Consider the following 21987-nt stretch of genomic DNA (forward strand, 5'->3'; position numbering starts at 1 on the left):
TTAACCTACTCAATCCTAAAACTAAACCTAACCCTAAACTTAACCCTATCCTTGACAATTTCCCTAACCCTTAAGTAAAATTACATCTTTATACAACAATCTTAAAAATTGTTCCCTAAAAGAATCATCAAGTTATCTGCATCAAATCAATTTTGGTTACACTCCTAATGGAAAACTGACTCAGCACTTAAGATTGCTTAAGCTCTTTCAACATAGGATGAAAGTCAGTATTAAAATATTAAAATATTTTGAAATAAAATATCCAGATAACATTGGAAATGAGTTTCCATTTTGTTTACCCAGATTTCAGATAAATCAGTACTATAACACAATGTTAAGCAAAATATATATATTACATATAAAAATATATAGTATCAAGTAGTATATTTAAGTAATATAACCTAAAACTAATATTAATCAACTTTGTCTTTTTGTGAAAACAAACGAGGGAAAATTATCTTTATATTTAGAAAATTTGCATTATAAATTAGGTCCCAACCAAAACCACAGAATTTGAATAGAATACTATTTTCAAAACTTTAAAAAATCTGCATAGGTTATAAAGCATTTTTTTATAGCGCTCATTTCCAATTGTGAAATAATAATACTTGGTTTTAATTTCAATGCCAGATAGAAAGTGGCCCGTGCTACTGTCATCCAAAAACTAATTTGAGGCTCAGTCCAAAGGTGTATTAATAGAAACTTGACCTTCATCAGATTTGCTCTTGTCATTTTCCTCCCAAACTTTTAAATTGTGTTTTAGGCACTGATTACTTTAAAGTTAACCAATTATTTTTCCCTGAGTAAAGACTCATTTTGTTATTGGGATTACAACTCAGCCTTTTAAATATTGACATCGATATTTCTTACAATAATATTGAGCTATATTTAAGTACTAATATCCCTCTTGTCAATATTTTTAATCTTAGCCCTATTTTAATGCATAAGACGATAATGATAAAGGAAACCAGCCGCACAAATCTATCTAGATTCTTCCACTTGATTATACACAGTTCAAATATAACTGCAGCTGTAGACACTGAAAACAATATGATTTTAGTTATCAAAGGCTTAAAGTGAAATACCACTCCTATCCTCTTGGTTTATTTCCTAATACTTAGGTTGAAAAGAATAAAGAGACTTTGTTGCTCCCTTAGTCCGCCTAAAGGGAGTCCCTTTGTGCCCAAACCAAATGGCATTAGATGAAACCAAGCAGAGAAAGTAGGTGGATTGTGGCTGAGTCAGCAGCCACCTTTCACTGCTGCCAGAACTCTGTTTTGACCCTCTGCCTCCCAACTCTTGAATCTAATCATGGCTCTCAGGCACTAAATCCATCTTCTGCAATTTTAAAGATGGAGAACCACATGTGTAATTGATAGCTTAACAACAAATGCAGGCCTCACAAACAAGTCCATCAGATGAAGAGATACTCCTGAGAGTCAGTCAACAATCTATGGCATTCAGGTGCCTCTGCTTGTTGATGTGTTTCCGGGAACTCAGGGACTGTTTAGGATTCAAAATGTAATCTCTTTAAGTGATGGAACAAGAAAACAGAATACGGAGGGATAAAAATTCTCCAAGTTATTCAGTGAAAGCTAAGAGTTATATTCAGAAGACAACTATGGATATAATTAAACATAGTATTATAAAAACTTGCAAACTTTAGATATGTGGATTTCTAAAAATAAATAACAAATATCTTATAATAAAGTGGAAATATGCCCAAACCATGAGCTTAGAAATTCTGCAGTCATCTCAACTAATAACAAAAGATGAATAAAGAAACCTAAATATATTAAATTTAGACAAATAAAAACACTTTTCATAAATAACATAATTTTGAAAGTAAAAAAAAATTCAGAAAATTGGTCCTTGTATGTAGCACTTGAAAAACGTTATATTCTTAAAGGGATAGCATTATTCCTAATAAATGAGAAAAAAATCAAAGCATTGTATAACATGCAAATGATTCAATAGGTAACCAATATCTTAAAATTGCATGATTATTTTCTTTTTTTACATGTGAATGTATATAACTCTTCCTTCAGTAAAGGTTTATTAAAATGATACTTATATAAAGTATTCCTGATATATTATAAAACTGATCTTTAGGGCCAGACATTGTGATAGATAATTGCTAACCTTTCTGCTTTCTTCAGAACACTTCATTTTTATCACTGTATCTTAAGGTGAAGATTATGTATACTGTTCTGAAATTCTAGAATGCATTTATTACTTCTCAAATGTATAATATGATGTTGATATTTTGCAGAAGTAAAGATACAGGGAAATGTTCAGGGTAATTAGAAAAAAAAAAGTTTTTGTTTACAGTAGTTAGTGAAAACCAAACTCGTTATGAAACTTGAAATATTTGAATATTTTCTTAATATCACTACCATTTATCTTACTAAATCTCTTCTATTATTTAAATCCAGGGTTATGCAAAAATATACTGAATCCGCTTTCCAAAAACCAGGAACAATGAAGAGCAATTGAGATGTACAGCTAAGTACATTTTCTGCCAGAAATGCAATTACAAACAGCCTGCTGTGTTTACAAAATTAAAGTGCTTCAGTACATGTTTGTTAGTCTTCACAACATATAAAGGTGATAAGAAAAGTAAAAATTATTGGTTCAGTGACGTAACGATACATATTGGTTAGAAAATAAAAACATAAAGAAAAACACTGATGCCATGTTTTTAGACTTTGTTCTTTTTCAGATTCAAATAGAAATTTAGGTAATTTAGAGAGTGTAGGTAAATGTTCTCAAGTTATGAACATGAATGAGATCTTGAAATGGAACGTACAGTATAGAGGGTTAGATGATAACCCAGGCATGGATGAACCTCAGGAGCAATGATCGTCACCCTTTAAGGAAGTAAACATCACATGGTAATGGTCAGTTATGCAAAAATGCAGGTGTTGGGGTCTCTGGGAGCCTCGCTGATTACATTAGGCATTGGCTGTAACATTTCTCTCACTGAGACAGCCGTAGCCTTTAGCGGCATCCATGCACTGTCAAACCAGAGTGTATAATCTGCAGAATAGACGTCAATGTTTACCCAGTTGCAAACATCAGCAGGAAATGGAAAGCAAAGACAAAGAGTTATGGAGTAAGCCTGATTATGTAAGGAGAGTAAACACAGGGTAGATGAATAAAAGAGAATCAAAAGTCTGGATTGGGCCAATATCTTCTTCTTCTTTGACCCTCGAGCTTCTGTTACGTGGCAGAGTCTTCACGCACTGGTTCCTTCCACTTGGCTCAGTGCCATACGTAGATTCACAGTGCAGTCAGTGAAGTGATGAATGTGAATGAGGGAACCCTAGAGCAGAAAGGCCTTCATTATGTAAGTGGTGATACGCCAAGCACCCGTGTGCTGATGAAATCGAAGTTGTCAGAGCACCAAAATATTCACTAAACACTGGACCATTTTTGAAATTAATCTCTTCTCAATCATGTCTCCTCTTATTTAACTCAAAATATAATGTCACCTTCCAAATAATTTATGTGTAGGTCATTCTCTATCTGATTTGGAGCAACTGTAGAAACAAGAAAAAGAAAGAAAAGTATACCAGCAGAAAATAACTACAGAAGGAAACTGCAAATACCTGAGAAACTTTGGGGATACATTGAAATTTGCTCACGTGGTCTGAGAGAACAGATTACAGTACACTGAGATTTTGGCAGATGAAGATCTAAGGATGCGACAGCTAAACATTGAAGTAGAAAAAATGAACATAAATGAGGATATCTTTTGCAAAGATGATAGTTTGACTATCAAAAAATTTAAGGGAATTCATTAATAAAACTGTGAAATAATTTTGCAAAATTGATCAAATTGCCATTAAGCTGCAAAAATCAACTATACAAATTTACCATTCTATCCATCATGATACTATCATAAATTTTGTCAAAGAAATACTACCACAAAAAATCTATTCTTAGTTTATTGTTTTTGTTAAAGATGTTTCTACTTATAATTTTGACTTTATTTTTACTAAAGATAAATGTTTTAATTTATACTTGAATTTTTTTAATGTAAATTCTCAATACTTAAAAAATAATTCCCACTTAGTTATCTTCCTTTCCTGTTTTTGTTTGTTTGTTTTAGGTCACTTTGAATTCTCTTTGTGGCCCTTTATTCTGGTATTAATCACAGGTCAATAAGGAACTTTCTATATTTTTAAAAATTATTATTTCACTGGTAAGAACCCAGGTACATTTGATGTAGATTTGTTTCCATGTATATGGAGTGGGAGCCTGAGACATTCATTTATATGTATACACCTTCATAACTTTTATTTTTAAACCAACATCATTTGGTGGCTTGTTAGAAATGCAGAATATCAGGGGCCACCCCAAACCTACAAACTTTCCATTTTAAACATATCCTCCAATGATTCATGTGCACACTGGAGATAAAGACACCACGCTAGATCAGCAGTTCTCAACCCAGCTTACATGCAAGGCAGATCAGAATCCTTGTTAGCAGCTGGGCGTTAGCAATTTTTAGAAGCTGTTCACTGCATTTCTAATGTATAGCCCGGCTGTGACCCCCTGCAGGCAAGCCCCTTGAGGGCAAGACCATGTGTTAGTTAGTTGTACAACTTTCTCAAGGGCTCAGTAAAATGTCTTGGCGTATGTTAGTGGGTCTTTGTCAGAACCAGAATGGCATGTCCTATACTCCAAAGATATGATTTGATACAACATGAATTACAAGTGATTAACTGAATTTTGGGATTTCAATTTTGAAATGCTTTCTTCAGTTATGTTCTAAGGCGGATGCTATAATGGAAACGTAAACCCCAGCGGCCATGAATAAAGCACACTGACCTTGAGTTAAAGCTGACCATGGCCTTTTCTTCATGAAAATAACAGCTTTTGTCACTCACCTTATGAGGTGAAATCAAACAAATAAATAACCAAGGATTCTGTAAATATAAAATGCTTTGTATATAAGAACAAACTTCTACCTCATCAATATTGTTCCACAGAACAAAGTGTATTTTAACCACAGAAAACAAACTAAAATCTATTATATTTGTAAGGGCCCCAAACAGGGTTCTCTTTGTCCTTAATTCATCCGTGTTCCTCATTCTTTACAATACTTTCAACAAGCACCGGAAAAGTCCCACGTAGCTCTTTGTTTCCTTTCTCAGTAACCTTTATGACTAAGGTAAATGAAATATCAGTTTTAACCTAAGTTGAAATAAAATATTAATAGTTGATATTTTTTCAAAATCACTTATAAAGAATACATTGATTTTAATTGGTTAAGTATTCTTGGGCAAACAGGCTGAGGATAAAACTAGAGCTAAAAGATAGCTCTAGATTGTCACTATGTTGTATGATATACGAGTTAATTCCTACCATCTTTATGTTACCCAACTAACTATTTCTTTCTAAGTATTTATACCGATAGATAGCATGGACTTAGGACAAATTATTCGTAAAAACATCTTCTGCACTTTTTCCTTGCAAGTCTCTCCTACCTGAACATTTAGAAAATAGTTAATATAGTAATACCTAGGGCTGCCTCACTGACATGATTTATGCCTTGCAATCATAAAATATTGTATCTAGTCAACTGAATTTTAAGCAGCTAAATGCTAGTCAGAAAATTTTATCCCACTTAGGAATAAGTTCACAGTGACAGCATATATTTCCCCTGTGAATCCAGATATTGTCAGTGAGGAAAGGCTTTTAGTTGCTCCTGGTCTGGGCTTGAATCTCTAAAGAAAAAGGCACTTACTAAAACTATTATCTGAGTCACTTAAGATATATGGCCCTGACTACCAGAACTTTCTCTGTTTTTCACTTCAAATATGAACAAATGAGAGCTATTCCTCTCCCAGAAAATCTGGGAATGTTTCTTAAAGGTGGGAAAAGCTAAAAAAAAGAGAAAAAAGAAATCACTGATGACTCAATTTTTGTTGGGGGAAGGGATTTATTTCTTCTGATTTTTAAATATCTGTCCTCACTTAAAATATCCACTCAAAAACAAGTCAATTTTTTTCCATACTATTAATGCCATAAGGAAATCCTGAAATTTGATGGAGATCAGAGAATGAACACTATTTCATCTGTTTGTTTCCAGATAAACACTTTTCCAGTGGTTTATGGAAGAAAGCTGATCTTCCACCATGTAGACCCAAAGTGCCTTAAATACAACGATGCTTATGAATAAATATAGGGCTACAGATCTTAGGGCTACAGATCTTAGGGCTGCAGATTCATCATTCTGCTCTGTTTCTCTGAGAAGCTCAGGAGAGTTTTGTGATTTACTAGCTGGGGAGTAATTTATTTACTGCTGACAGCAAGGCCCTGAACAAGGAACCAGCACAAACAACAATGCAGAATGGCACTAAATAAAGATTACTAGGATATCATGTCTTCCCTAATGATATCTGGGGGCTGAATAGTCAAAAACTGATTTAAATTAGTGTTTCATATCAGATTATCATGCCAGAGACACTGAGTCTTCAGAGTATTCCTAAAGATTCCCGTATCACTTGACTTTCAAAGAAGAAAAAAAGAAAGCATATAGATTACTTAGGTCTAAAGCTGTGATAGCTGGAAGAAGGTAAATGACTTGGTTGGAAGATTGGAAAATACCAAGAATATTGACACAATTACAGCACAGTGCAGCTTTACCCTAAATAAAGTCAAAGCAGATGCAGATAATGGCATCAGGATAGGAAGAAACACAATTACACTATTACAACCTTAGCCTTTACTCACTCAACACTGCTTAAACGAATACGCTGCCCTTGCACTTCTGTGAGCAAGTTCTAATTCAAAACTTACCTGTATAACAAGGTCAAGGCTTGATTCCAGGATGACCCTGAAGTCTTGGCAGGAAGCTCTAAATCACAAGATATCTGTTCTGTAGAGACATCAAGTGAGAGAATATTTTTGATAAAAAGAAATGACATCAAAAAAAAAGTAAATTGTTTAATATATGGGACTTCTTTTTCACTTTGTGTTATTTGGTGACATAGCCATTGGTTTTTGTGGTTGTTTTTCAAATATCCAGTGTAATGGCTTTTATTTTTCTTAAAGAATGGCTGTAATTTAAGAAGAAAATCACTCTACTGTTTTCTCTCATTACTTTTCACTAAAAGTACATAACTTATTAGGTTAAAAATGTGGGAGATTTTGTTCAATCACTTCAATTTCTCTCTAAAGATATCAACAGCCATTTTCATTGGTATTTATATTTCTAACTTTTTCTTCACAGGGTCTTTTTTTTTTTTTTTGCAGGTTGTTAAGCAAATTTATTATCCAAAGTTTGCAATATTTAAAATACATATCTAAATAGTTTATATACTAAAATGTCCTTATTCACACATTATTTCATTTTGACATAGTTTTATTTTTCCTACATTAATGTTTTCACTCTTTTGTATTTTTTAACTTTATTGATGAATAATTGACAAATGTAATTGCATACATTTAAAATGTACAATGTGGTGATTTTATATATGTATATATCTCTCTCCCACAGGGCATTTTGAATTTAAGATTCGTGAACTTGAAAACAAGTAGGTAGAAAATACTTGCAATTGAATTCTGGTTTCGTAGGTACATGTATAATTAAATAAATCTTATTTTATTTCCAGTTCTTCATATATACATTGTGTGACCTTAAAACTACCCAACTTCGCTAACCTCACTGATCTTCATTTCCCTCAACTACTATGTCACAAGTTTCTATTTTTTTTTAACCATATTATTAAGTATTCTTCTAAGACATGAATTTATGGCCACATAGAACCCAATTGTATACCTCTTGCCCTTTCATATTAAGTTGATCCCTTATTATTGGGCGTGTAGTTTTTTTTTTTCCCTCCACTACTTAGAAACGTTACAATAAACATTATTGGACTTGCATCTTTAAATGCCTATTATACAATTTTCTTAGGGTCAGGTTCTAGAAGTGGCATTATAGGATCAACGGATATGATTTTTTTTTTAAATAAGGCAAATTTTTCACAAAATATGTATAAATTTAAATTTCTGTGTTTTGGTCCCAACTGCTTGGCTATAGGCAGCATCTCAAAGAGTCAGTGAATTAACAGGCTATTATATGGACCTCTTTGTTATGCTAGGAATATTTTGATATATAAAGAATATATATATACACACTCCTCTTCTTCTTCCCTCTATCCTTCCCTCATTCATAACTTTCCCTTTCTAGTTCTTTACACTTTACTTTCATAATATTTTATAATAGTTGCTGGATATCTACAATACTTACTATTCTTAGAAGATTACAAAATGAATAACAACTGCCTTCAAATTGCTACTTGTCTGGCATATGAAAAAAAAATAGTGGTATGCACTGACTGTATCTCCCAAAATTCATGTGCGTAAATTCTAACCCCCAACATGACAGTATTAGGTAATGGGGCCTCTGAGAGGTAATTAGGTCAAGAGGGTAGAGTCCTCATGCATAAGATCAGTGGCCTTTAAAAAGTGATCTCAGCGAGCTCGCCAGCTCTCTTTCTGCCACGTGAAAACACAATGGGAAAATATCTACAGCCCGGAAGAGGACTCTCATAAGAACCCCACCATGCTGGTACGCTGACCTTCAACTTCAGCCTTCGCAACTGTGAGAAATAAATGTCTATTGATCGGAAGCCACCCGGTCTATGGTATTCTGTTATAGTAGCTTGAGCTAAGACAAATAGATGATATAGATTGATATAGATATATACCTACAAATAGCTATATCTCAGGTAGGAAGTGCTACGTGCCTTACAAAAGGTTGCATCCATCCAATTATTCATCTCAAGAATGCTTCTTTTATTTTTAATAGTAGGTTCAGGACAGCATCATAGTTTTAAACAAAAGCCCCAGAATATATCTAGTATCAGTGTAAACTTATACTGAATTCCTGACAATTAGCCCCCACCAAGACTTAGCCAGGCTGTATCCAGCAAGTATTTTGTCTTTCTTATCCTTCACCTTGGCAAGTCATTTTTCAGTAACCCTACCATCTTTACAAGGACACCATGGCTTCAATCAAAAACTCCAAATTCACTTTAAAAAGTCAATGAGACAGGGTCACTGCTTCAGGCCTGCTTCACGCTTATGATGGTATCAAATATAATTCCCTGCGGAGTGACAAAACAATAGAATGCAGATACTTTTCAGAGTCACTACATACATTCAGGAAACACATTTATGAGCTTAGACCAATACTACACAATTACAGAAAAGTAATAACCATACTATTTAGCATATTCAAATTAAATGTTTGAATCTATTATTTATGCATTCAGTTAATTATTTTCAAGCTAAACGAAATCTTTTGTTTTCATGGTTTGTACTCAGTCCCTCCCAATGTCTGCGTCATAGTTGCCAGTAATTCAGGCAGTGAGGGCAAACGTATCAGACTGTTCTAGGAGTTCTCAGGTATAATCGTGAGGCCAAACTTCCAAGATGAATACTATTTGTTATTTTTAACAGTTGAGTAAGTGAACTTCAGCAAATTTAAGTAATTACTCCCAGTTCGTGTGGTTAGTAAACACGAGACAATTTGGCCAAAACCAGTTGTGTGACCAAGACCAACATTCACACGGGAAGGGACAACATAAGGGCTTCCACCTGGGAAGCTGGACTTCATGAAGGACAGCAAAGTGAATGTCTTCTATAAGGATTAGTTTATCAAATTCCATATTAATAAATACAGCTGACTCCTTATTTAGAGGTCTAAAAAGCACTTTACCAAGACATGTTTTTAATCTGTTAACAGGAAAGTACACTGGAATACCAAAAGATTATATGTCTGTCTGGAATTAGAGATACTCTGAAGTGTTAAGATATTCTTGACTTAGGTACCTATTCATTCGTATTCATCAGGCACTCTGCAAAGCACAAAGGTACAGCCACTATGGAAAACAGTTTGGAGGTTCCTTAAAAAACTAAAAATAGAACTACCATATGGCCCAGTAATCCCACTGCTGGGCATATACCCAGAGAAAACCATAATCCAAAAAGAAATATGTACCATCCATTGCAGCACTATTTACAATAGCCAGGACATGGAAGCAACCTAGATGCCCGTCAACAGGTGAATGGATAAAGAAGATGTGGCACATATATACAGTGGAATACTACTGAGCCATAAAAAGGAATGAAATGGAACTATATGTCATGAGGTGGATAGACCTAGAGTCTGTCATACAGAGTGACGTAAGCCAGAAAGAGAAAAACAAATACTGTATGCTAACTCATATATACAGAATCTGAAGAAATGGTACTGATGAAACCAGTGACAGGCAAGAGTGGAGATACAGAAGTAGAGAATGGACTTGAGGACACGGGGCTGGGGTGAGGGGCGAAGGGGAAGCTGGGACGAGGTGAGAGAGTAGCATAGACATAGACACACTACCAGCTGTAAGTTAGATAGCGAGTGGGAAGTTGTATAACAAAAGGAGATCAACTTCATGGGAGATGCCTTGGAGGGCCAGGATTGGGGGGGGGGGGGGAGTCGCGGGAGGGAGGGGATATGGGGATATATGTGTAGATGCAGCTGATTCACTGAGGTGTACCTCAGAGATGGGTACAAAAGCATAAAGCAAATATATTCCAATAGAGAGTTTAAATAAAAAAAAAGCACAAAGGTAAGTGATGAGACAGGCATATTTATTGTGCCATGAATGTGCAGGGGACATTAAATAAGGACTTGATCATTTTAAAATGAAACTGTAATAAGGTTCTATTTTTAGAAGTTCAGTATATGTGGGTAAACATTCAGAAGCCTTTCTGAAACCTTGAAAATGTTACTAAAAGTAATTAAAGTATGTGGGCCAAGCAACTGGATGCAGGATGTCCTGCTTGAGCAGTGGAGGAACTAAGGGTGCTGGGCGTGGAGGCCATGGGGGCACAAGCTACCGTGGAAACAGAAAATTGACCCTCTCTGGGGGCACAGCCCCTTCCTCACTTGCACACCTCATATCACTCTGTTTGGCCCCGGAGGATGGCTGGTTAGCCAGAGACGGGTAAGATTCCTCAGGGGAGGAACAACCTAAGACAGGCACAGTCGCAGAGGGGCCAGCAGGGGTGGGGCACAGACCCTTACTCCTTCTGAGAGAGGTCTCCTGCCCCCAGGGCTGCTTTGCTCTCCACGCCCAGCTCAAATCCACGCCCAGCTCAAATGGGACCCAGGAGGCAAACAAAGATCATTGCCCCAGTCATGTGAGGCCTTTGTGTGTTTACTTCAAAGATAACCTTGTTTGTGGGACTAAACTGGGAGTGTTAGACCCTTAGGCTATGCCAAGAACTCAATAAAAGCCATGTGGGATCAATCAGAGAGGCTCTTGATCCTAGAGGTCTTGAGTCCCCAGGTCCCATCTTTCTCTTAAATCTGTGTCTGTGTCTTCTTTGAGCTTGCGGCACCCATCGCTCGCCCCGAGTCGCCGAGCTGGTCTCAGCAAGTGGAGCCCAACATGGGGCTCGAGGGGCTTGAGTGACGAAGGCTCACGAAAAGTGAAATTGATAAAAATAGAGAATTGGGAAGTGCCGCGAAGCCCCGAGAGGCGAGTAAGAGGCCTCTGAAAAATCCTGCCGGGGAGTAAATCTGTTGGGTATTTTGTTTTTGGGGTAAAACATGGGAAATAAAGAAAGTTCCGATCAATATCGACTATATGTATGCCTGTTACGGCAGCTCCTAAGGGCAGATGGAGCAGAAACAAGTGCAGGTCCATTATTAGAACTTCTGCAAATCATTGAGAAACACTGTACGTGGTTTCCTTCTTCAGGAACACTGGATTTGCGCACTTGGGATAAGGTTGGGAGCAAACTTAAAAACTGCATTCTAAAGGGACTCCCATACCTGCTTCAATTTGGTCAACATGGTCTCTGATTAAATCAGTACTAGAGCCTCTACAGACTCCTGAAGGCTCAGATGATAGCCCTGATGAAGAAGCAGGTCCGTCAGAGGATCGTCGGGCACATGCAGTGCCGGAGGGAACTGGAAAACCAAAGGGAATGCAAACGGCTGAGGGATGGAGACCCTCGGCTCCCTCCCTTGTGGAGGAGGGAGAACTTCCTCGACTCTCCCCTCCTCCACCCTCTTTAACGCCGCCTGGGGGAGCTCATGCCTTTCCCGTGTCTAAAGGACGCTCAGTTTTATCACCCTTGCAGAAGGGCATTCTGCAGGCTAGACAAGAGGGAGATCTGGAAGCTATGCAAATGGCGTTTCCAGTAACTATTCATGAAAGGGTGGCACCTGGAGTGGATCCTAAGAATCCCGATGGAATTTATGAGGCAGTATATGAGCCAATCCCTTTCAAATTATTGAAAGAATTAAAGCAAGCAGGACAAAATTATGGAGTGAATTCTCCATTCACCGTAGGTATCGTACAGGGAGTAGCCGAAGGCTCTCGTTTGATTCCAGCTGATTGGGCATCGTTGGCTCGTGCAGTACTAGCCCCGGGAGAATGTTTACAATTCAAAACCTGGTGGTGTGATCATGCTGAAACTATGGCAAACCAGAACCAAGCAAAGCAGCCCTGGGGGCAGGAGACCTCTCTCAAAAAGATTAAGGGTCTGTGCCCCACCCCTGCTGGCCCCTCTGCGACGGTGCCTGTCTTAGGTTGTTCCTCCCCTGAGGAATCTTACCCGTCTCTGGCTAACCAGACATCCTCCGGGGCCAAACAGGGTGATATGAGGTGTGCAAGTGAGGAAGGGGCTGTGCCCCCAGAGAGGGTCAATTTTCTGTTTCCACGATAGCCTATGCCTCCATGGCCTCCACGGCCTCCACGCCCAGCATCCTTAGTTCCTCTGCTGCTCAGGCAGGACATCCTGCATCCAGCTGCTTGGCCCACATACTTTAATTACTTTTAGTAACATTTTCAAGGTTTCAGAAAGACTTCTGAATGTTTTCCCACAAATATATACAGCAAAACATGAAAGAAACATGGATTATAACTTGAGAGAAACTTTTACTAGCATCAAAAATTCTAAAAATCAATAAATAGTAAAACATTCTATGTCCAACTGTATTATGTGACTAGAATTCCACATAAATGTAATGCATTGTTCTCCTCATTCCTAGTGCTATTTTATACAGTAAAGTGGTCACACAAAAACATTAGCTCTGATGCTAAGGAAGGAGTTGACTCAAGCAAGAAAGAAAATAAATGCATGTAGGAAGCACCAAGTAAGGAAACTTCTCAACATTAAGATGAAAAACATGTTAGGGGAGGTAATTTTTCTAAAACACCATCCTTTATATATTTTCAAAAATACAACATAAGTAGTGGAAGAAGAATAATTGTATTAAATAGTTTGCTAAGATTCTTTAAAGTGCAGGGGGGAAAAGTTGAAATAAGTAGACTACAAGCAGCTGCTTACTTTAAAAAGCATATCAGAAATAAAAAATAACATTGTTATCTTTGTGAATATTTCTCTATTTCTGCACCTTAAGGGAAGCTACATGATATGGACTTTATGTGCTATGTATGGACCCGAACACCATGACAGCCAGCTCTCTGTAATAAAAGGATCAGAGTATCACGCTCAGGGGTCACTAGAAAACAGAACACCATTGCCAACCATGCTTCTCTTTTTTCCTAAGAGAAAATGTTTTGCTTTGTATTGAAGTTGTCCACCTAGAGAAAACTGTAATAGAACTGGGCAGCATCCACTGATCTTAGAGAGAAAATGTATACCGCACACTTGATCCTGGAATATGATCACACATTCTTTATACCACTTACAAAAGGAAAGACAAACACAGGATCCACTTTCACAACAGATCAAGTTCATTTCATACCATGGAAAGAAAGAATACTGTGTTACATTTGGTACGACAGAAATTATACAAAATCAAATCATATCATATCAAAATCAAATTATATCAAATTGAATATGATTGGAGGAATCTGAATAATTATTTTCATATGTTGTCTTCGCAAAAAGAATTGTCCTGAGTAAGGGCCAGAGGTTAAAATCAAAATCCATAGACATGTTTTATGTAGAACCAGATGACACATGAATCACATAAACTCCAAAATTCAAGTAGGTCGGGAGAAGTACCCAAAGCAGCGGAGGCAGTATTATCAGCCACTCTGCAGGAAAAGGCAGAGTGGAGAAGCAAGCCACCATCTGATGCTCCTGAGAACAGGAGAACCCTAGACTAGGCGATAGGTATGTTAGCTTTACAACATGACAGGTGCACTCGAGAATCGCTGCTGCAACTTGAGAAGGTTTCTCTCACCCATTTAAGTGTGAAGACTTCAGGTGATTATAACAGGGCTGGACCAACCTAACCCTTAAAATCCCTTAAACTGAATTTCTAGGGCTCCTTTCAGGACCAGACACAACACTGGGAAGTAACTTCTAGGAGTGGTATCAAAACTAGGTAATATAGGAAAAACAGAGACAAAGGAGGGCCACAGAAAGAACTCAGGAGATGATTAAAAAAAAATCATTACATAAATGAAAACTGAAATAGAAGCAACAGAGGAGTGAATAAATACAACAACAGAAACAACAAAATGCTAATTCCTGGGGAGAACTAGAAGGTAGGAAGGAAAAAATATTAAAAAATTAAAAATATAGAGATAAAAGTAATTAAAGAGAAAGTTAGATATTGGATATAGACAACATGGAGATGAAAGGAGACCCTAAATAAGACATTCAAAGCAAGAATCAGAGTTGACACTAAAAATCATAATAAAAATAGACTTTCCTCAAATACGAAAGATTTGAAAGTACATATTGAAAAAGCACACTCTGTACCTGAAAATAAAAATTTAGACTGAATGACAAGCTATTGTTAACCCAGAAAAACTCCTGGATATTAAAGGAAAAAAACCATTTCCATCTTTAGGCAAAAAGAGCAGATGATACACAAAGACTTATAAACAATGACCACACATACCAATAAGCTTTTGTGATTTGAAGACTGTGATTTGAAGTATTATTTCCCATGAAATAAAGATGGGGCTCCTTGCAAAAATAATTATAGCTTGTACAAGATAAGTTTAGAACTCTGACAGATTAGGTAGTAAAACTGGGAAAGTTTCAGGTTGGAACACTTCCTCAGAGTCAACTGGGCAGCATGCACCCAGCCGTGTGCCTTGCTCTCTCTTAGAACTTTTCATTCTCACTTTTCACTCAGACTTCAAAAGCAACAGACATCACATTTGTAAATATTCACACCCTAGATTAGCACATTGTAGTATACTTTCTTCACGTTTAGTGACTTTTTATGTTTGCATATACATTCTGAATATTCATACCATTTTGCCACTTGCATATCATCCAAATATTACATTAAATCTTGGGTATTCTTTGACTATAAAGATTTTTAACGGTCACATTGAATCACATTACACAAATGCATGTGAAACTAATCTCTCATTGTATACTGTCCTGTTATAAATTAAGATTAAAAGAGTATTCTTCTCTCTTGATTGTCTACATCAGACAGTCTGCTATGTGATTTTCCTGTCAAACTCTTATTATGGGATATAGTTACTGCAGCTTGGGTTGCCTATTCCACCATTAAATGGGACTGTTAAAACTGAAGATCATCTTGGAGATAATGCAATTAAAATATTCTCCAAAGAGCCAATGTGACCCAAAAGCCTGACCATACACATAAAATGATTCCACCAATGTTTCAGTAAGGGTAGGGCAGGGGTGGAAAATGAAAGGGAGGGAAGGAAGAAAGAAGGGAGAGAATTGCTGCAAATAAAATTAAAAAGAAATAGATGAAAGGGATAAATATAGGAAAGCAGAAATAGCCGGCGGCTAGTGAGAGAGCCTGATTTGAGTTCGGTCCAAGCTCTACAGGAAAAAAAAAGAATGCCTAATTTAGACATCACGCACTCCTTGAAGCCATGTGAAACTTATACGTGTTAGTTTTCAATAAGCAAACAGCGGACACTCAATTTCATTCTACCTGTAGAAAGAGGGCCCACGGCTCCATTATTTAGCAAAGACACATGGAGGTGTGTTCTCTCCCAAGAATAACTACACTAACTAAACTGAGGGGAATCTTCTGGCAAATGTTACATTCTATAATCTACTAACAACTTTATTAATAAATGCTTAGTGAAGCAATCCTCAAAACTTTTGGTCTCAGGACGCTTGTTTGAGGAAGTCATCGAGAGGACGTGACTGCCAACTGACGGCAAGCTGGACCCCCTCCCCTGTCCTTGGAATGTACGTTCGCCCCACCATTCCTGCACTAGGAGCTGTTTCAAGGACATAGTTTGAGAAAGTAAGGTGTTGTTGAGGCCATCTGGGCTGAATATGTGACTGAACCCTGGTCAGACCTCTAAATAAACTTTAAAATTCTGGCCTGAGGTGCAGAGATCTACTTGCAGCACCTACGACAAGTCTCGTATGTAAGTTCCCTGGCTCGCTAAATCTGCCATCTACCAACCTGGAGTGGACTGCCTCTTCCTTAAGTCTGTCCTTGCCCTCTGTGTTCAGAGGCCAGTTTCAGACTTCACCCAAGGAACTCTTGTAAGTTGCAAAATAACACCCCTTTAAATTGTTTAAAAATGACTGAGGACTATAAGGAGATGCTGTTCGTGTGGGCTATATCTATGCTTATCATATTAGAAATTAGCACGGAGGGGCATATTTACTGCTAAAATAAACTGATGACACATTTGCATAAATATTTCTAATAAAAAATAACTTTCTCAAACAAAAACCTTTAGTGAGAAGAATGGCATTGTATTAAATATTTTCAAATATTTGTAATGACTGGCTTCATAGAAGATGCTAGCGTTCTCCTATCTGCTTCTGCATTCAGTCTGTAGCCGTATGTTGTTTTGGTCACGATAAATACAGAACCCACCCTCACACAGATATTTAGAGATGTGAAAATTGAGGAAATGTGATAATTGATACCAGAGCAAAAGTCAGCAATCTAAAACACGCTCACATTTTACTCCATAAAATTGATTGATCTGTCTTGCATTTACATAAATCTTTTACTCATGCATGATTTTGGTAACATCAGGCTTTATTTTAGAAATATTGGTTCACTGAGTTACGCAGATCTTCTAGATGTTTGGTATATTTCATTATGCAGCAACAAAAAGCCATATTTTTAATATTATAGCCAATCTTATTTGCAAAGTATTTAAGTATCTGGAAGCTTTCAAGCACACAGGAACGGATACAAATTTTCCAAAATTCTAAGTTTCACTTGAAGGCCCACATTCTCTCATTAACAAAAGTCTTTATTCTCCTTGAACTTACAGACTCTCTGTTCATTGGTAAATCACATATCCAATACTCAAGTCTGATTAACCACAGGTTGTTTTTAGTTTTCTTTTTTCAAGTAAAACCAATCTTTTATGAGAAAAGCAGCTAGATCAGCTAGTAGCACAAGTGCTGTGTCCCACGTAGTCATCATACTTCATTATACAGTAGAAACGACGTATGCATATTTCTCATTCTGTCACACGAAATATTAAAAAGGCATGTACACAGTGAGATTTAATAAAATAAATTTTTCTTCTTACATCTTCAAGGACAATCTTAAGTGAAACTGAGTTTTTAATTTCTTTACAACCAGTTTATGGTGTGAAGAGTATGAAGATATGAGTACTCTTGAGGGCTACCACCTTGGTCTGGGCTACTTTACCAGTAGTTTTCTCCACCATTGCTGTTGCACCATCACTAAAATCATCACACGGTGGAAAAGGCATAGAAGAAGGTAACATAATGTCATAATATTACTATAAAAATAATTCTGACATTGTAGATCCTCTGAAAGTGTTACAGGAACCACCATGTCCTTTGGGGACTAACACCATAATAAAATAAAACTCTAAAAATACAGGATCACCAACAGACAATCAAATATGAGATGCCCTCCGTTGTCTTTAAGGAATGCTACTCTGATATATTTTTTTCTATACCTGATAAAGTTCTGAAAAATATAGTATTATCAGAACAGGAATGAGGTAAGAGCAGCTAACTATGCCTTTGCTTTGCCCTACTGTAAAATGTAGAAGACGACTGTTTTTAAGGGTTTGGATGCTGTATTCAGATTTTTTCTTCAATTTCATCAGGGCTGTAATACAAACATACTTGGTGTCTGACAACAGGCATTTAATAAATACTCATTAACTAATAAGTATGCATCATCAATAACTACAAATGTCTACTGCAGATTAATATTTATGAGTATCAATTAATGAGGATGCATAGACATGACTTGAGCCTTGGTTATGCAGTGCTCCGACTATGTGACTTTGGGGAACTTCCTTAGTCTGTATATTTCTCAGTATCAGTATATGCAAACTGTGAATTCTGTGAGGACCAGCATCATAGAGTATGGTAATGTTTACGTCAGACGCTTATCTCAGTACCTAATTCGTGGGAATGTCTCAAATAACAGCTCGATACATTCAATCTATTGTCAAGCAAACTCTTGATTAATTTCATTGTATTAACTTGCTTCTCCTTATTTCCTGAATGTTATCACCAAGAGCGATTTTAAATCTTTGAGATATCTGATACTGATAACATATGTGTGTCAGAGTTCAATTAAAAAAAACAAACACCTGGAAGGAAGGAAGGGACGGAGGGAGGGAGGGAGGGAGAGACTAAGGTCAAACAGCAGAGAGAACTTAATATAAAGATTTAGGTATAAAAAATGATGGAAGGACTAAAAGAGTCAATGGGCTATCTGAGAACCGCAAAAAGCAGTCTCGACCTTTCTGATGGGAGGAAAATAAAAGAGAGGAGATGGCCTTGAGAAACCACTCACCACTGACACCGCTGGCGCTGTACTCTTGTGGGAACCATCCTGTGACGTGTGCAGTATGTAAAATATTTGCTTCACCTCCATCAAAAATAAACTTGTTTTGATGAAGCGTTTTTGCCCAGCTTTGTCAAATTGTAAACAAGTTCTTATTAAGAAATGTTACACATATATTTATCTGAAACTTGTTTTTGAACATGTTTTTGAGGATTATTTTCTGAAAAAAGAAAATATGTCTCTACTGCCTCACCCCTGAAAAAAAAAATACAGTCAATGCTGTGTGTTTGAGAGCAAGTCTATTGAGGCACCTGTGTTTACTAACACTTGCGTAATACACTCCCAACCCTTGAATAACAATCAGCATGAAAGCACAGTTCGCCTGCACCTCTGAGCACTGATGTCCCCACACAGCTTTGGAAAACACTGGTCCGTTCTGTTTACGGACCACACAGTCTGCTGCGAGGCAACGGCAACTCTCCTGGGCAGACAGGAAGATACCTTGTTGTCAAAGGTCACACTCATACCAACTATGAGCCTAAGGTGGCTGAGACGGAGAGACAAAGTGCGACCCACTGACTCCAATTAAGCAGTGGACACTTGTCACCCCTCCTCAGATCCACTACATCACTTCCTACTTGGCCTGCTGATGGAAATAAATGACAATATTGCATTAACCAAATACGTGTGGGTCATCATGAATGCTTCTTCGCATTGTCCACTTTTTGACATCCCAGATCTTAAGTTTTGCTATAGACTGAATGTCTACGTCACCCCAAAATTCATATGTGGAAGCCTAATCCCCAATATGACGGTACTTGGAGGTGAGGCCTGTGGGAGGTGATGAGATCGGTACCCTTATGAAAGCGATCACAGAGAGCTCCTTCCCCCCTTCAGCCGTGAGAGGACATGAGGGAACACAGCCATCTCTGAACCAGGAAGCAAGCCCTCCAGGGACACCGAGGCAGTCCGTGCCTTGATCTCGGGCTTCCCAGCCTCCAGCACCATAAGGAATACATGTATGCTGCTTCTAAGCCTCCCGGTCTATGGTGTTTTGTTAGAGCAGACCAAGCAAAGACAAGTCTCTACACTGACCTAGAGATAATATTCAGAATAAGACACCATGACACTGATGAAAATACCAGTGCTTTTACCAGAACCATCCAAGCCACCGGAAACCCCCAGCCAGCCGGCACGACTCACACTGGCCTCCCCTGCTACACATAGTCGTCCAGTCTTGTCAGAACTGGTGTTAAAACAGAAAAATAATAGGAAAATAATTTTCCCCTCCACAATTTCAATTTCTTGCTGGAGACTCCCACTGGCAGAGCATAAATGGGAGCCTAGGAAATGGACTATGCAGAATTCTAGCCTCTGTAGCACAGCGCTGAACCCAACATGGCAGAAAAGGAACTGATGGGAAACAGACAAATAAGGGGCAAAACTGAATAAATACAAGTACAGCATCTATGTAGCGTGTGCCGTGTGATTTAGCAATATCTGTGACAGGCTCTCAGCCCCAGAAATTCTAATCCTTTCACTGCAAATTCTAATGCTTTCAATGAATTATTGAGTTCTCTGAAGACTTTAGAAAACAGGAATAATAATAAAAAAAAAACCAAGATCCTGACAAGAGACCCAATTTAGTCAACATTTATTTACTTGTCACATATATCCAGCACCTGCTAAATGCTGGGCGCTGCGCTGTACGTTGCTGCGAGAGACACAGTGATGAGTAGAACAGGCTGCTTGTCTTCTAAGAGTTAGAAAGTGAGGCGAAACACCTCCACAAATTGCTATAATCTAGAGCAGCATATGAGAAATCTACGAGAGTAGTGCAAAGCATTTCATAAGTAGAAGAATAGGTACAATTTGGATGAGTAGATATGAGCAGGAAAATGTACAGTTTGAGCGAAGACCACGGTGGGGAAAGTTCAAGGCTTATTGGACAAATAGCCATTATATCAGTTTGTTTTTGCTCCAGATAGCTAAAGGAGTCTCCAATCAGTTAGCTGCCTTACCTTTTAGAAATGTTAAGCGTATTTTTTTTCCAGGAACACCAGAATAAGTCTATAGTTAATGTATTATAATTAGGAGATAATTCCCATCTTCCCCTATCATCATTATTTCCCCTTGAGGATAAAGCTGTTGTAACTGAAACTGAAAATATTTTAATGTTTTCCTAATGATAAAAAATTATGTATTTTCTAATATACAATCTAATTATTTCTAATGTTTCCAATCACATCAGGCTCATTGCAGACAATATGGGAAATACTCTGTGGGATATCTTGATTTTCTCTACTTTATCATGAACTCATTGCAATTATAATAAATATGTGATAAAAACATTTTTATTTAATAATTAAGGGCATCTCTAGTTCCTTAAAGTTGCAAAAATGGAGAAACTGCACTATAAAGAAAAACATGTTTAAGGTTTATGTTGTATATTCCAAATCAAGTTACATTCTTACCCATGACAACAGTTCTTTTGTGCTGGACTTGATTTTCATTATTTTATTGCAAATGGCATGGAATCACTGTTGACAATATCTTTCCTCAAAATTCTGTAGCCATTTCTCCCTTCTCTGAAGGTATTTAATGTCATTGAATATGTTGATCTAAACCTAAAATTTTTGTACTTCAGTGTGAGCTTTCTTCCCAACTTTTCAAAAGTCCTGAATTCCTATGGGATGAATCTTTAGTCATGAGATTTTTAAATGTCACTTCATTATGGGTTTCTTTTAATTAATTATTTTTCCTGCTTCATTTTGATTCATTTCAACCTTTAACTATGGAGTTTCATTCTCATACAATCCTAATTTTGTCTTCTGTCCTTATTGTTATGGTTACTTTAAAAACATTAATTTTCCCTTCTATTTTACAATATAAGTAATCAGTTTACCTCGGTACCATTTTTCCATTCGTTCCTTCATTTTGCATTCTGAGACAAAAATGCAAGTTATCATATATTACTGATTAAATATTCTGCAGTGTTTAGTTTACTTTGTACTGTTTTGAATAATGATTCAGATTTTCACATTCACTACTCATTTCTTGTATTTTTTGTATCCCTCGTGTCTTGCAAAACCCATATTGTCAAAAAATGTCAATGAAAAATTATCATTCCCATGGTACACCTAATCCATAGACTTTTTCAGGCTCGTATAGTTTGCATTCACTGCTGGGTCATATCCCCATGTGTAAATCAACATTTTTCACGCATTTGATCATTT

The sequence above is a fragment of the Hippopotamus amphibius genome, chromosome 12 (assembly GCF_030028045.1).
Source record: "Hippopotamus amphibius kiboko isolate mHipAmp2 chromosome 12, mHipAmp2.hap2, whole genome shotgun sequence".
Classification (NCBI taxonomy): Eukaryota; Metazoa; Chordata; class Mammalia; order Artiodactyla; family Hippopotamidae; genus Hippopotamus; species Hippopotamus amphibius.